Raw genomic sequence first — 15,791 nt, 5'->3', positions numbered from 1 at the left:
ATCGACGGATGCAATAAAGAAGGAATAGTGCATCCGACATGAGATACTCGCCTCCCAATGGGAGATACTGTCGTTGCCATAGAAACGCATCTCGATATAGAAAGAGAAGTCATAGAACCTATAGTATTTCATAGCGACGCAATTTCTGTGTTAATTCGTCATTGTGAGGGATCGGCGGATGCAATAAAGAAGGAATAGTGCATCCGAAATCATTTACTCGCCTCCCAATAGGAGATCCTGTCGTTGCCATAGGATCGTTACTCGATTTAGGAAGAGAAGGCATAGGACCTATAGTATTTCATAGCGACGCAATTCCTTTGTTAATTCGTCTTTGTGAGGGATCGACGGATGCAATAAAGATGGAATAGTGCATCCGACATGAGATACTCGTCTCCCAATAGGAGATCCTGTCGTTGCCATAGGATCGTTCCTCGATTTAGAAAGAGAAGGCATAGGACATATAGCATTTCATAGCGTCGCAATTTCTGTGTTAATTCGTCATTGAGAGGGATCGACGAATGCAATAAAGAAGGAATAGTGCATCCGACATGAGATACTCGCCTCTCAATAGGACATCTTGTCGTTGCCATAGGATCGTTCCTCGATTTAGAAAGAGAAGGCATAGGACTTATAGTATTTCATAGCGACGCAATTTCTGTGTTAATTCGTCCCTGTGAGCGATCGACGGATGCAATAAAGGAGGAATAGTGCATCCGTCATGAGATACTCGCCTCCCAATAGGAGATCCTGTCGTTGCCATAGAAACGCTCCTCGATTTAGAAAGAGAAGGCATAGAACCTATAGTATTTCATAGCGACGCAATTTCTGTGTTAATTCGTTATTTAGAGGGATCGACGGATGCAATAAAGAAGGAAATGTGCATCCGACATGAGATACTCGCCTCCCAATGGGAGATACTGTCGTTGCCTTAGAAACGCATCTCGATATAGAAAGAGAAGCCATAGAACCTATAGTATTTCATAGCGACGCAATTTCTGTGTTAATTCGTCATTGTGAGGGATCGGCGGATGCAATAAAGAAGGAATAGTGCATCCGAAATCTGATACTCGCCTTACAATAGGAGATCCTGTCGTTGCCATAGGATCGTTACTCGATTTAGGAAGAGAAGGTATAGGACCTATAGTATTTCATAGCGACGCAATTTCTTTGTTAATTCGTCTTTGTGAGGGATCGACGGATGCAATAAAGAAGGAATAGTGCACCCGAAAAGAGATACTCGCCTCCCAATGGGAGATCCTGTCGTTGCCATAGAAACGCTCCTCGATTAAGGAAGGGAAGTAATAGAAATAATAGCATTTCATAGCGACGCAATTTCTGTGTTAATTCGTGATTGTGAGGGATCCACGGATGCAATAAAGAAGGAATAGTGCATCCGACATGAGATACTCGCCTCCCAATGGGAGATCCTGTCGTTGCCATAGAAACGCTCATCGATTTAGAAAGAGAAGGCAGGAACCTATAGTATTTAATAGCGACGCAATTTCTGTGTTAATTCGTCATTTAGAGGGATCGACGGATGCAATAAAGAAGGAATAGTGCATCCGACATGAGATACTCGCCCCCCAATGGGAGATACTGTCGTTGCCATAGAAACGCTTCTCGATATAGAAAGAGAAGTCATAGAACCTATAGTATTTCATAGCGACGCAATTTCTGTGTTAATTCGTCATTGTGAGGGATCGACGGATGCAATAAAGAAGGAATAGTGCATCCGACATGAGATAATCGTCTCCCAATAGGAGATCCTGTCGTTGCCATAGGATCGTTCCTCGATTTAGGAAGAGAAGGCATAGGACATATAGCATTTCATAGCGTCGCAATTTCTGTGTTAATTCGTCATTGTGAGGGATCGACGAATGCAATAAAGAAGGACTAGTGCATCCGAAATGAGATACTCGCCTCCCAATAGGAGATCCTGTCGTTGCCATAGGATCGTTACTCGATTTAGGAAGAGAAGGCATAGGACCTATAGTATTTCATAGCGACGAAATTACTGTGTTAATTCGTCATTGTGAGGGATCGACGGATGCAATAAATAAGTAATAGTGCATCCGACATGAGATACTCGCCTCCCAATAGGAGATCCTGTCGTTGTCATAGGATCGTTCCACTATTTAGAAAGAAAATGCATAGGACCTATAGTATGTCATAGCGACGCAATTTCTGTGTTAATTCGTCATGGTGAGGGATCGACGGATGCATAAAAGAAGGAATAGTGCATCCGACATGAGATACTCGCCTCCCAATAGGAGATCCTGTCGTTGCCATAGAAACGCACCTCGATTTAGAAAGAGAAGTCATCGAAATTATAGTATTTCATAGCGAAGCAATTTCTGTGTTAATTCGTCATTCTGAGGGATCGACGGATGCAATAAAGATGGAATAGTGCATCCGACATGAGATACTCATCTCCCAATAGGAGACCCTGTCGTTGCCATAGATGCGCTACTCGAATTAGAAAGAGAAGTCATAGAACCTATAGTATTTCATAGCGACGCAATTTCTGTGTTAATTCGTCATTGTGAAGGATCGACGGATGCAATAAAGAAGGAATAGTGCACCCGAAAACAGATACTTCCCTCCCAATGGATGATCATAGAAAAGGTTCCTCGATTTAGAAAGAGAATGCATAGAACCTATTGTATTTCATAGCGACGCAATTTCTGTGTTAATTCTTCATTGTGAGGGATCGACGGATGCAATAAACAAGGAATAGTGCATCAGAAAAGAGATACTCGCCTCGCAATAGAAGAACCTGTCGTTGCCATAGAAACGTTCCTCGATTTAGAAAGAGAAGGCATAGAACCTATAGTATTTCATAGTGACGCAGTTTCTGTGTTTATTCGTCATTGTGTGAAATCGACGGATGTAATAAAGAAGGAATAGTGCATCCGAAAAGAGATACTCACCTCCCAATAGAAGATCCTGTCGTTGCCATAGAAACGTTCATCGATTTAGAAAGAGAAGGCATAGAACCTATAGTATTTCATAGCGAAGAAATTTCTGTGTTAATGCGTCATTGTGAGGGATCGACGGATACAGTAAAGAGGGAACACTGCATCCGAAAAGAGATATTCGCCTCCCAATAGGAGGTCCTGTCGTTGCCATAGAAACGCTCCTCGATTAAGAAAGGGAAGTCATAGAACCAATAGCATTTCATAGCGACGCAATTTCTGTGTTAATTCGTCATTGTGAGGGATCGACGGATGCAATAAAGAAGGAATAGTGCATCCGACATGAGATACTCGCCTCCCAATAGGAGATCCTGTCGTTGCCATAGGATCGTTACTCGATTTAGGAAGAGAAGGCATAGGACCTATAATGTTTCATAGCGACGCAATTTCTGTGTTAATTCGTCATTGTGAGGGATCGACGGATGCAATAAAGGAGGAATAGTGCGCCCGAAAAGAGATACTCGCCTCCCAATGGATGATCCTGTCGTTACCATAGAAACGCTCCTCGATTTAGAAAGAGAAGTCACAGAATCTACAGTATTTCATAGCGACGCAATTTCTGTGTTAATTCGTCATTGTGAGGGATCGACGGATGCAATAAAGAAGGAATAGTGCATCCGCCATGAGATACTCGCCTTGCAATAGGAGATACTGTCGTTACCATAGAAACGCTCCTCGATTTAGAAAGAGAAGTCATAGAACTTATAGTATTTCATAGCGACGCAATTTCTGTGTTAATTCGTCATTGTGAGGGATCGACGGATGCAATAAAGAAGGAATAGTGCATCCGACATGAGATACTCGCCTCCCAATAGGAGATCCTGTCGTTGACATACGATCGTTCCTCTATTTAGAAAGAAAATGCATAGGACCTATAGTATTTCATAGCGACGCAATTTCTGTGTTAATTCCTCATTGTGAGGGATCGACGAATGCAATAAAGAAGGGATAATGCATCCGACATGAGATACTCGCCTCCCAATAGGAGATCCTGTCGTTGCCATAGAAACGCTCCTCGATTTCGAAAGAGAAGGAATAGAACCTATAGTATTTCATAGCGACGCAATTTCTGTGTTAATTCTTCATTGTGAGGGATCGACGGATGCAATAAAGAAGGAATAGTGCATCCGACATCAGATACTCGCCTCCCAATAGGAGATCCTGTCGTTGCCTTAGGATCGTACCTCGATTTAGAAAGGGAAGTCATAGAACCTATAGTATTTCATAGCGACGCAATTTCTGTGTTAATTCGTCATTTAGAGGGATCGAAGGCTGCAATAAAGCAGGAATAGTGCATCCGACATGAGATACTCGCCTCTCAATGGGAGATACTCTCGTTGCCATAGAAACGCTTCTCGATATAGAAAGAGAAGTCATAGAACTTATAGTATTTCATAGCGACGCAATTTCTGTGCTAATTCGTCATTGTGAGGGATCGACGGATGCAATAAAGAAGGAATAGTGCATCCGACATGAGATACTCGCCTCCCAATAGGAGATCCTGTCGTTGCCATAGGATCGTTACTCGATTTAGGAAGAGAAGGCATAGGACCTATAATGTTTCATAGCGACGCAATTTCTGTGTTAATTCGTCATTGTGAGGGATCGACGGATGCAATAAAGGAGGAATAGTGCGCCCGAAAAGAGATACTCGCCTCCCAATGGATGATCCTGTCGTTACCATAGAAACGCTCCTCGATTTAGGAAGAGAAGTCACAGAATCTACAGTATTTCATAGCGACGCAATTTCTGTGTTAATTCGTCATTGTGAGGGATCGACGGATGCAATAAAGAAGGAATAGTGCATCCGACATGAGATACTTGCCTCCCAATAGGAGATCCTGTCGTTGCCATAGTAACGATCCTCGATTTAGAAAGAGTAGTCATAGAACATATAGTATTTCATAGCGACGCAATTTCTGAGTTAATTCGTCATTGTGAGGGATCGACGGTTGCAATAAAGAAGGAATAGTGCATCCGACATGAGATACTTCTCTCCCAATAGGAGATCCTGTCGTTGCCATAGGATCGTTCCTCGATTTAGAAAGAAAAGGCATAGAACCTATAGTAAATCACAGCGAAGAAATTTCTGTGCTAATGCGTCATTGTGAGGGATCGACGGATGCAGTAAAGAAGGAATACTGCATCCGAAAAGAGATATTCGCCTCCCAATAAGAGATCCTGTCGTCGCCATAGAAACGATCCTCGATATGGAAAGAGAAGGCATAGAACCTATAGTATTTCATAGCGAAGAAATTTCTGTGTTAATTCGTCATTGTGAGGGATCGACGGATACAGTAAACAGGGAATACTGCATCCGAAAAGAGATATTCGCCTCCCAATAGGAGATCCTGTCGTTGCCATAGAAACGCACCTCGATTTAGAAAGGGAAGTCATAGAACCTATAGAATTTCAAAACGACGCAATTTCTGTGTTAATTCGTCATTGTGAGGGATCGACGGATGCAATAAAGAAGGAATAGTGCATCTGACATGAGATACTCCCCTCCCAATGGGAGATCATGTCGTTGCCATAGAAACGTTCCTCGATTTAGAAAGAGACGGCATAGAACCTATAGTATTTCATAGCGACGCAATTCCTGTTTTAATTCGTCATTGTGAGGGATCGACGGATGCAATAAAGAAGAAATAGTGCATCCGAAAAGAGATATTCGCTTCCCAATAGGCGATCCTGCCGTTGCCATAGAAACGCCACTCGATTTAGAAAGGGAAGTCATAGAACCTATAGTAGTTCATAGCGACGCAATTTCTGTGTTAATTCGTCATTTAGAGGGATCGACGGATGCAATAAAGAAGGAATAGTGCATCCGACATGAGATACTCGCCTCCCAATGGGAGATCCTGTCGTTGCCATAGAAACGCTTCTCGATATAGAAAGAGAAGTCATAGAACCTATAGTATTTCACAGCGACGCAATTTCTGTGTTAATTCGACATTGTGAGGGATCGACGGATGCAATAAAGAAGGAATAGTGCACCCGAAAACAGATACTTGCCTCCCAATGGATGATCCTGTCGTTGCCATAGAAAAGGTTCCTCGATTTAGAAAGAGAATGCATAGAACCTATTGTATTTCATAGCGACGCAATTTCTGTGTTAATTCTTCATTGTGAGGGATCGACGGATGCAATAAACAAGGAATAGTGCATCCGAAAAGAGATACTCGCCTCGCAATAGAAGAACCTGTCGTTGCCATAGAAACGTTCCTCGATTTAGAAAGAGAAGGCATAGAACCTATAGTATTTCATAGCGAAGAAATTTCTGTGTTAATGCGTCATTGTGAGGGATCGACGGATACAGTAAAGAGGGAACACTGCATCCGAAAAGAGATATTCGCCTCCCAATAGGAGGTCCTGTCGTTGCCATAGAGACGCTCCTCGATTAAGAAAGGGAAGTCATAGAACCAATAGCATTTCATAGCGACGCAATTTCTGTGTTAATTCGTCATTGTGAGGGATCGACGGATGCAATAAAGAAGGAATAGTGCATCCGACATGAGATACTCGCCTCCCAATAGGAGATCCTGTCGTTGCCATAGGATCGTTACTCGATTTAGGAAGAGAAGGCATAGGACCTATAATGTTTCATAGCGACGCAATTTCTGTGTTAATTCGTCATTGTGAGGGATCGACGGATGCAATAAAGGAGGAATAGTGCGCCCGAAAAGAGATACTCGCCTCCCAATGGATGATCCTGTCGTTACCATAGAAACGCTCCTCGATTTAGAAAGAGAAGTCACAGAATCTACAGTATTTCATAGCGACGCAATTTCTGTGTTAATTCGTCATTGTGAGGGATCGACGGATGCAATAAAGAAGGAATAGTGCATCCGACATGAGATACTCGCCTTGCAATAGGAGATACTGTCGTTACCATAGAAACGCTCCTCGATTTAGAAAGAGAAGTCATAGAACTTATAGTATTTCATAGCGACGCAATTTCTGTGTTAATTCGTCATTGTGAGAGATCGACGGATGCAATAAAGAAGGAATAGTGCATCCGACATGAGATACTCGCCTCCCAATAGGAGATCCTGTCGTTGACATACGATCGTTCCTCTATTTAGAAAGAAAATGCATAGGACCTATAGTATTTCATAGCGACGCAATTTCTGTGTTAATTCTTCATTGTGAGGGATCGACGGATGCAATAAAGAAGGAATAGTGCATCCGACATGAGATACTCGCCTCCCAATAGGAGATCCTGTCGTTGCCATAGGATCGTACCTCGATTTAGAAAGGGAAGTCATAGAACCTATAGTATTTCATAGCGACGCAATTTCTGTGTTAATTCGTCATTTAGAGGGATCAAAGGCTGCAATAAAGCAGGAATAGTGCATCCGACATGAGATACTCGCCTCTCAATGGGAGATACTCTCGTTGCCATAGAAACGCTTCTCGATATAAAAGAGAAGTCATAGAACTTATAGTATTTCATAGCGACGCAATTTCTGTGCTAATTCGTCATTGTGAGGGATCGACGGATGCAATAAAGAAGGAATAGTGCATCCGACATGAGATACTCGCCTCCCAATAGGAGATCCTGTCGTTGCCATAGGATCGTTACTCGATTTAGGAAGAGAAGGCATAGGACCTATAATGTTTCATAGCGACGCAATTTCTGTGTTAATTCGTCATTGTGAGGGATCGACGGATGCAATAAAGGAGGAATAGTGCGCCCGAAAAGAGATACTCGCCTCCCAATGGATGATCGTGTCGTTACCATAGAAACGCTCCTCGATTTAGAAAGAGAAGTCACAGAATCTACAGTATTTCATAGCGACGCAATTTCTGTGTTAATTCGTCATTGTGAGGGATCGACGGATGCAATAAAGAAGGAATAGTGCATCCGACATGAGATACTTGCCTCCCAATAGGAGATCCTGTCGTTGCCATAGAAACGATCCTCGATTTAGAAAGAGTAGTCATAGAACATATAATATTTCATAGCGACGCAATTTCTGAGTTAATTCGTCATTGTGAGGGATCGACGGATGCAATAAGGAAGGAATAGTGCATCCGACATGAGATACTTCTCTCCCAATAGGAGATCCTGTCGTTGCCATAGGATCGTTCCTCGATTTAGAAAGAAAAGGCATAGAACCTATAGTAAATCACAGCGAAGAAATTTCTGTGCTAATGCGGTATTGTGAGGGATCGACGGATGCAGTAAAGAAGGAATACTGCATCCGAAAAGAGATATTCGCTTCCCAATAGGCGATCCTGCCGTTGCCATAGAAACGATCCTCGATTTAGAAAGAGTAGTCATAGAACATATAGTATTTCAAAACGACGCAATTTCTGTGTTAATTCGTCATTGTGAGGGATCGACGGACGCAATAAAGAAGGAATAGTGCATCTGACATGAGATACTCCCCTCCCAATGGGAGATCATGTCGTTACCATAGAAACGCCCCTCGATTTAGAAAGGGAAGTCATAGAACCTATAGTATTTCATAGCGACGCAATTTCTGTGTTAATTCGTCATTTAGAGGGATCGACGGATGCAATAAAGAAGGAATAGTGCATCCGACATGAGATACTCGCCTCCCAATGGGAGATCCTGTCGTTGCCATAGAAACGCTTCTCGATATAGAAAGAGAAGTCATAGAACCTATAGTATTTCATAGCGACGCAATTTCTGTGTTAATTCGACATTGTGAGGGATCGACGGATGCAATAAAGAAGGAATAGTGCACAAGAAAACAGATACTTGCCTCCCAATGGATGATCCTGTCGTTGCCATAGAAACGCTCCTCGATTTATAAAGAGGAGTCATAGAACCTATAGTATTTCATAGCGACGCAATTTCTGAGTTAATTCGTCATTGTGAGGGATCGACGGATGCAATAAAGAAGGAATAGTGCGTCCGACATGAGATACTCGCCTCCCAATAGGAGATCCTGTCGTTGCCATAGGATCGTTCCTCGATTTAGAAAGAGAAGGCAAAGGACCTATAGCATTTCATAGCGTCGCGATTTCTGTGTTAATCGTCATTGTGAGGGATCGACGGATGCAATAAAGAAGGAATAGTGCACCCGAAAACAGATACTCGCCTCCCAATGGATGATCCTGTCGTTGCCATAGAAACGCTCCTCGATTTAGAAAGAGAAGTCATAGAACCTATAGTATTTCATAGCGACGCAATTTCTGTGTTAATTCGTCATTTAGATTGATCGACGGACGCAATAAAGAAGGAATAGTGCATCCGACATGAAATACTCGCCTCCCAATGGGAGATCTTGTCGTTGCCATAGAAACGCTTCTCGATATAAAAAGAGAAGTCATAGAACCTATAGTATTTCATAGCGACGCAATTTCTGTGTTAATTCGTCATTGTGAAGGATCGACGGATGCAATAAAGAAGGAATAGTGGACCCGAAAACAGATACTTGCCTCCCAATTGATGATCCTGTCGTTGCCATAGAAAAGGTTCCTCGATTTAGAAAGAGAATGCATAGAACCTATTGTATTTCATAGCGACGCAATTTCTGTGTTAATTCTTCATTGTGAGGGATCGACGGATGCAATAAACAAGGAATAGTGCATCCGAAAAGAGATACTCGCCTCGCAATAGAAGAACCTGTCGTTGCCATAGAAACGTTCCTCGATTTAGAAAGAGAAGGCATAGAACCTATAGTATATCATAGTGACGCAGTTTCTGTGTTTATTCGTCATTGTGTGAAATCGACGGATGTAATAAAGAAATATAGTGCATCCGACATGAGATACTCGCCTCCCAATAGGAGATCCTGTCGTTGCCATAGGATCGTTATTCGATTTAGGAAGAGAAGGCATAGGACCTATAATGTTTCATAGCGACGCAATTTCTGTGTTAATTCGTCATTGTGAGGGATCGACGGATGCAATAAAGGAGGAATAGTGCGCCCGAAAAGAGATACTCGCCTCCCAATGGATGATCCTGTCGTTACCATAGAAACGCTCCTCGATTTAGAAAGCGAAGTCACAGAATCTACAGTATTTCATAGCGACGCAATTTCTGTGTTAATTCGTCATTGTGAGGGATCGACGGATGCAATAAAGAAGGAATAGTGCATCCGACATGAGATACTTGCCTCCCAATAGGAGATCCTGTCGTTGCCATAGAAACGATCCTCGATTTAGAAAGAGTAGTCATAGAACATATAGTATTTCATAGCGACGCAATTTCTGAGTTAATTCGTCATTGTGAGGGATCGACGGATGCAATAAAGAAGGAATAGTGCATCCGACATGAGATACTTCTCTCCCAATAGGAGATCCTGTCGTTGCCATGGGATCGTTCCTCGATTTAGAAAGAAAAGGCATAGAACCTATAGTAAATCACAGCGAAGAAATTTCTGTGCTAATGCGTCATTGTGAGGGATCGACGGATGCAGTAAAGAAGGAATACTGCATCCGAAAAGAGATATTCGCCTCTCAATAAGAGATCCTGTCGTCGCCATAGAAACGATCCTCGATATGGAAAGAGAAGGCATAGAACCTATAGTATTTCATAGCGAAGAAATTTCTGTGTTAATTCGTCATTGTGAGGGATCGACGGATACAGTAAACAGGGAATACTGCATCCGAAAAGAGATATTCGCCTCCCAATAGGAGATCCTGTCGTTGCCATAGAAACGGACCTCGATTTAGAAAGGGAAGTCATAGAACCTATAGAATTTCAAAACGACGCAATTTCTATGTTAATTCGTCATTGTGAGGGATCGACGGATGCAATAAAGAAGGAATAGTGCATCTGACATGAGATACTCCCCTCCCAATGGGAGATCATGTCGTTGCCATAGAAACGTTCCTCGATTTAGAAAGAGACGGCATAGAACCTATAGTATTTCATAGCGACGCAATTCCTGATTTAATTCGTCATTGTGAGGGATCGACGGATGCAATAAAGAAGAAATAGTGCATCCGAAAAGAGATATTCGCTTCCCAATAGGCGATCCTGCCGGTGCCATAGAAACGCCCCTCGATTTAGAAAGGGAAGTCATAGAACCTATAGTATTTCATAGCAACGCAATTTCTGTGTTAATTCGTCATTTAGAGGGATCGACGGAAGCAATAAAGAAGGAATAGTGCATCCGACATGAGATACTCGCCTCCCAATGGGAGATCCTGTCGTTGCCATAGAAACGCTTCTCGATATAGAAAGAGAAGTCATAGAACCTATAGTATTTCATAGCGACGCAATTTCTGTGTTAATTCGACATTGTGAGGGATCGACGGATGCAATAAAGAAGGAATAGTTCACCCGAAAACAGATACTTGCCTCCCAATGGATGATCCTGTCGTTGCCATAGAAACGCTCCTCGATTTAGAAAGAGAAGTCATAGAATCTATAGTATTTCATAGCGACGCAATTTCTGTGTTAATTCGTCATTGTGAGGTATCAACGGATGCAATAAAGAAGGAATAGTGCATCCGACATGAGATAATCGCCTCCCAATAGGAGATCCTGTCGTTGCCATAGAAACGCTCCTCGATTTATAAAGAGGAGTCATAGAACCTATAGTATTTCATAGCGACGCAATTTCTGAGTTAATTCGTCATTGTGAGGGATCGACGGATGCAATAAAGAAGGAATAGTGCGTCCGACATGAGATACTCGCCTCCCAATAGGAGATCCTGTCGTTGCCATAGGATCGTTCCTCGATTTAGAAAGAGAAGGCAAAGGACCTATAGCATTTCATAGCGTCGCGATTTCTGTGTTAATCGTCATTGTGAGGGATCGACGGATGCAATAAAGAAGGAATAGTGCACCCGAAAACAGATACTCGCCTCCCAATGGATGATCCTGTCGTTGCCATAGAAACGCTCCTCGATTTAGAAAGAGAAGTCATAGAACCTATAGTATTTCATAGCGACGCAATTTCTGTGTTAATTCGTCATTTAGATTGATCGACGGACGCAATAAAGAAGGAATAGTGCATCCGACATGAAATACTCGCCTCCCAATGGGAGATCTTGTCGTTGCCATAGAAACGCTTCTCGATATAAAAAGAGAAGTCATAGAACCTATAGTATTTCATAGCGACGCAATTTCTGTGTTAATTCGTCATTGTGAAGGATCGACGGATGCAATAAAGAAGGAATAGTGCACCCGAAAACAGATACTTGCCTCCCAATGGATGATCCTGTCGTTGCCATAGAAAAGGTTCCTCGATTTAGAAAGAGAATGCATAGAACCTATTGTATTTCATAGCGACGCAATTTCTGTGTTAATTCTTCATTGTGAGGGATCGACGGATGCAATAAACAAGGAATAGTGCATCCGAAAAGAGATACTCGCCTCGCAATAGAAGAACCTGTCGTTGCCATAGAAACGTTCGTCGATTTAGAAAGAGAAGGCATAGAACCTATAGTATTTCATAGTGACGCAGTTTCTGTGTTTATTCGTCATTGTGTGAAATCGACGGATGTAATAAAGAAGGAATAGTGCATCCGAAAAGAGATACTCTCCTCCCAATAGAAGATCCTGTCGTTGCCATAGAAACGTTCCTCGATTTAGAAAGAGAAGGCATAGAACCTATAGTATTTCATAGCGAAGAAATTTCTGTGTTAATGCGTCATTGTGATGGATCGACGGATACAGTAAAGAGGGAACACTGCATCCGAAAAGAGATATTCGCCTCCCAATAGGAGGTCCTGTCGTTGCCATAGAAACGCTCCTCGATTAAGAAAGGGAAGTCATAGAACCAATAGCATTTCATAGCGACGCAATTTCTGTGTTAATTCGTCATTGGGAGGGATCGACGGATGCAATAAAGAAGGAATAGTGCATCCGACATGAGATACTCGCCTCCCAATGGGAGATACTGTCGTTGCCATAGAAACGCTTCTCGATATAGAAAGAGAAGTCATAGAACTTATGGTATTTCATAGCGACGCAATATCTGTGTTAATTCGTCATTGTGAGGGATCGACGTATGCAATAAAGAAGGAATAGTGCATCCGAAATGAGATACTCGCCTCCCAATAGGAGATCCTGTCGTTGCCATAGGATCGTTACTCGATATAGGAAGAGAAGGCATAGGACCTATAGTATTTCATAGCGACGCAATTACTGTGTTAATTCGTCATTATGAGGCATCGACGGATGCAATAAAGAAGGAATAGTGCACCCGAAAAGAGATACTCGCCTCCCAGTGGATGATCCTGTCGTTGCTATAGAAACGCTCCTCGATTTAGAAAGAGAAGTCATAGGATCTACAGTATTTCATAGCGACGCAATATCTGTGTTAATTCGTCATTGTGAGGGATCGACGGATGCAATAAAGAAGGAATAGTACATCCGACATGAGATACTTGCCTCCCAATAGGAGATCCTGTCGTTGCCATAGAAACGATCCTCGATTTAGAAAGAGTAGTCATAGAACATATAGTATTTCATAGCGACGTAATTTCTGAGTTAATTCGTCATTGTGAGGGATCGACGGATGCAATAAAGAAGGAATAGTGCATCCGACATAAGATACTTCTCTCCCAATAGGAGATCCTGTCGTTGCCATAGGATCGTTCCTCGATTTAGAAAGAAAAGGCATAGAACCTATAGTAAATCACAGCGAAGAAATTTCTGTGCTAATGCGTCATTGTGAGGGATCGACGGTTGCAGTAAAGAAGGAATACTGCATCCGAAAAGAGATATTCGCCTCCCAATAAGAGATCCTGTCGTCGCCATAGAAACGATCCTCGATTTGGAAAGAGAAGGCTTAGAACCTATAGTATTTCATAGCGAAGAAATTTCTGTGTTAATTCGTCATTGTGAGGGATCGACGGATACAGTAAACAGGGAATACTGCATCCGAAAAGAGATATTCGCCTCCCAATAGGAGATCCAGTCGTTGCCATAGAAACGCACCTCGATTTAGAAAGGGAAGTCATAGAACCTATAGAATTTCAAAACGACGCAATTTCTGTGTTAATTCGTCATTGTGAGGGATCGACGGATGCAATAAAGAAGGAATAGTGCATCTGACATGAGATACTCCCCTCCCAATGGGAGATCATGTCGTTGCCATAGAAACGTTCCTCGATTTAGAAAGAGACGGCATAGAACCTATAGTATTTCATAGCGACGCAATTCCTGTTTTAATTCGTCATTGTGAGGGATCGACGGATGCAATGAAGAAGAAATAGTGCATCCTAAATGAGATATTCGCTTCCCAATAGGCGATCCTGCCGTTGCCATAGAAACGCCCCTCGATTTAGAAAGGGAAGTCATAGAACCTATAGTATTTCATAGCGACGCAATTTCTGTGTTAATTCGTCATTTAGAGGGATCGACGGATGCAATAAAGAAGGAATAGTGCATCCGACATGAGATACTCGCCTCCCAATGGGAGATCCTGTCGTTGCCATAGAAACGCTTCTCGATATTGGAAGAGAAGTTATAGAACCAATAGTATTTCATAGCGACGCAATTTCTGTGTTAATTCGACATTGTGAGGGATCGACGGATGCAATAAAGAAGGAATAGTGCACCCGAAAACAGATACTTGCCTCCCAATGGATGATCCTGTCGTTGCCATAGAAACGCTCCTCGATTTAGAAAGAGAAGTCATAGAATCTATAGTATTTCATAGCGACGCAATTTCTGTGTTAATTCGTCATTGTGAGGTATCAACGGATGCAATAAAGAAGGAATAGTGCATCCGACATGAGATACTCGCCTCCCAATACGAGATCCTGTCGTTGCCATAGAAACGCTCCTCGATTTAGAAAGAGGAGTCATAGAACCTATAGTATTTCATAGCGACGCAATTTCTGAGTTAATTCGTCATTGTGAGGGATCGACGGATGCAATAAAGAAGTAATAGTGCGTCCGACATGAGATACTCGCCTCCCAATAGGAGATCCTGTCGTTGCCATAGGATCGTTCCTCGATTTAGAAAGAGAAGGCAAAGGACCTATAGCATTTCATAGCGTCGCAATTTCTGTGTTAATCGTCATTGTGAGGGATCGACGGATGCAATAAAGAAGGAATAGTGCACCCGAAAACAGATACTCGCCTCCCAATGGATGATCCTGTCGTTGCCATAGAAACGCTCCTCGATTTAGAAAGAGAAGTCATAGAATCTATAGTATTTCATAGCGACGCAATATCTGTGTTAATTCGTCATTGTGAGGGATCGACGGATGCAATAAAGAAGGAATAGTGCATCCGACATGAGATACACGCCTCCCAATAGGAGATCCTGTCGTTGCCATAGAAACGCTCCTCGATTTAGCAAGAGAAATCATAGAACCTATAGCATTTCATAGCGACGCAATTTCTGTGTTAATTCGTCATTGTGAGGGATCGACGGATGCAATAGAGAAGGAATAGTGCATCCGACATGAGATACTCGCCTCCCAATAGGAGATACTGTCGTTGCTATAGAAACGCTCCTCGATTTAGAAAGAGAAGTCATAGAATTTATAGTATTTCATAGCGACGCAATTTCTGTGTTAATTCGTCATTGTGAGGGATCGACGGATGCAATAAAGAAGGAATAGTGCATCCGACATGAGATACTCGCCTCCCAATAGGAGATACTGTCGTTGCCATAGAAACGCTCCTCGATTTAGAAAGTCAAGTCATAGAACCTATAGTATTTCATAGCGACGCAATTTCTGTGTTAATTCGTCATTGTGAGGGATCGACGGATGCAATAAAGAAGGAATAGTGCATCCGACATGAGATACTCGCCTCCCAATAGGAGATCCTGTCGTTGCCATAGGAACGCACCTCGATTTAGAAAGAGAAGTCATAGAAATTATAGTATTTCATAGCGAAGCAATTTCTGTGTTAATTCGTCATTC

The sequence above is a fragment of the Schistocerca cancellata genome, chromosome 12 (assembly GCF_023864275.1).
Source record: "Schistocerca cancellata isolate TAMUIC-IGC-003103 chromosome 12, iqSchCanc2.1, whole genome shotgun sequence".
Classification (NCBI taxonomy): domain Eukaryota; kingdom Metazoa; phylum Arthropoda; class Insecta; order Orthoptera; family Acrididae; genus Schistocerca; species Schistocerca cancellata.
Note: the sequence above shows the minus strand (reverse complement) of the source record.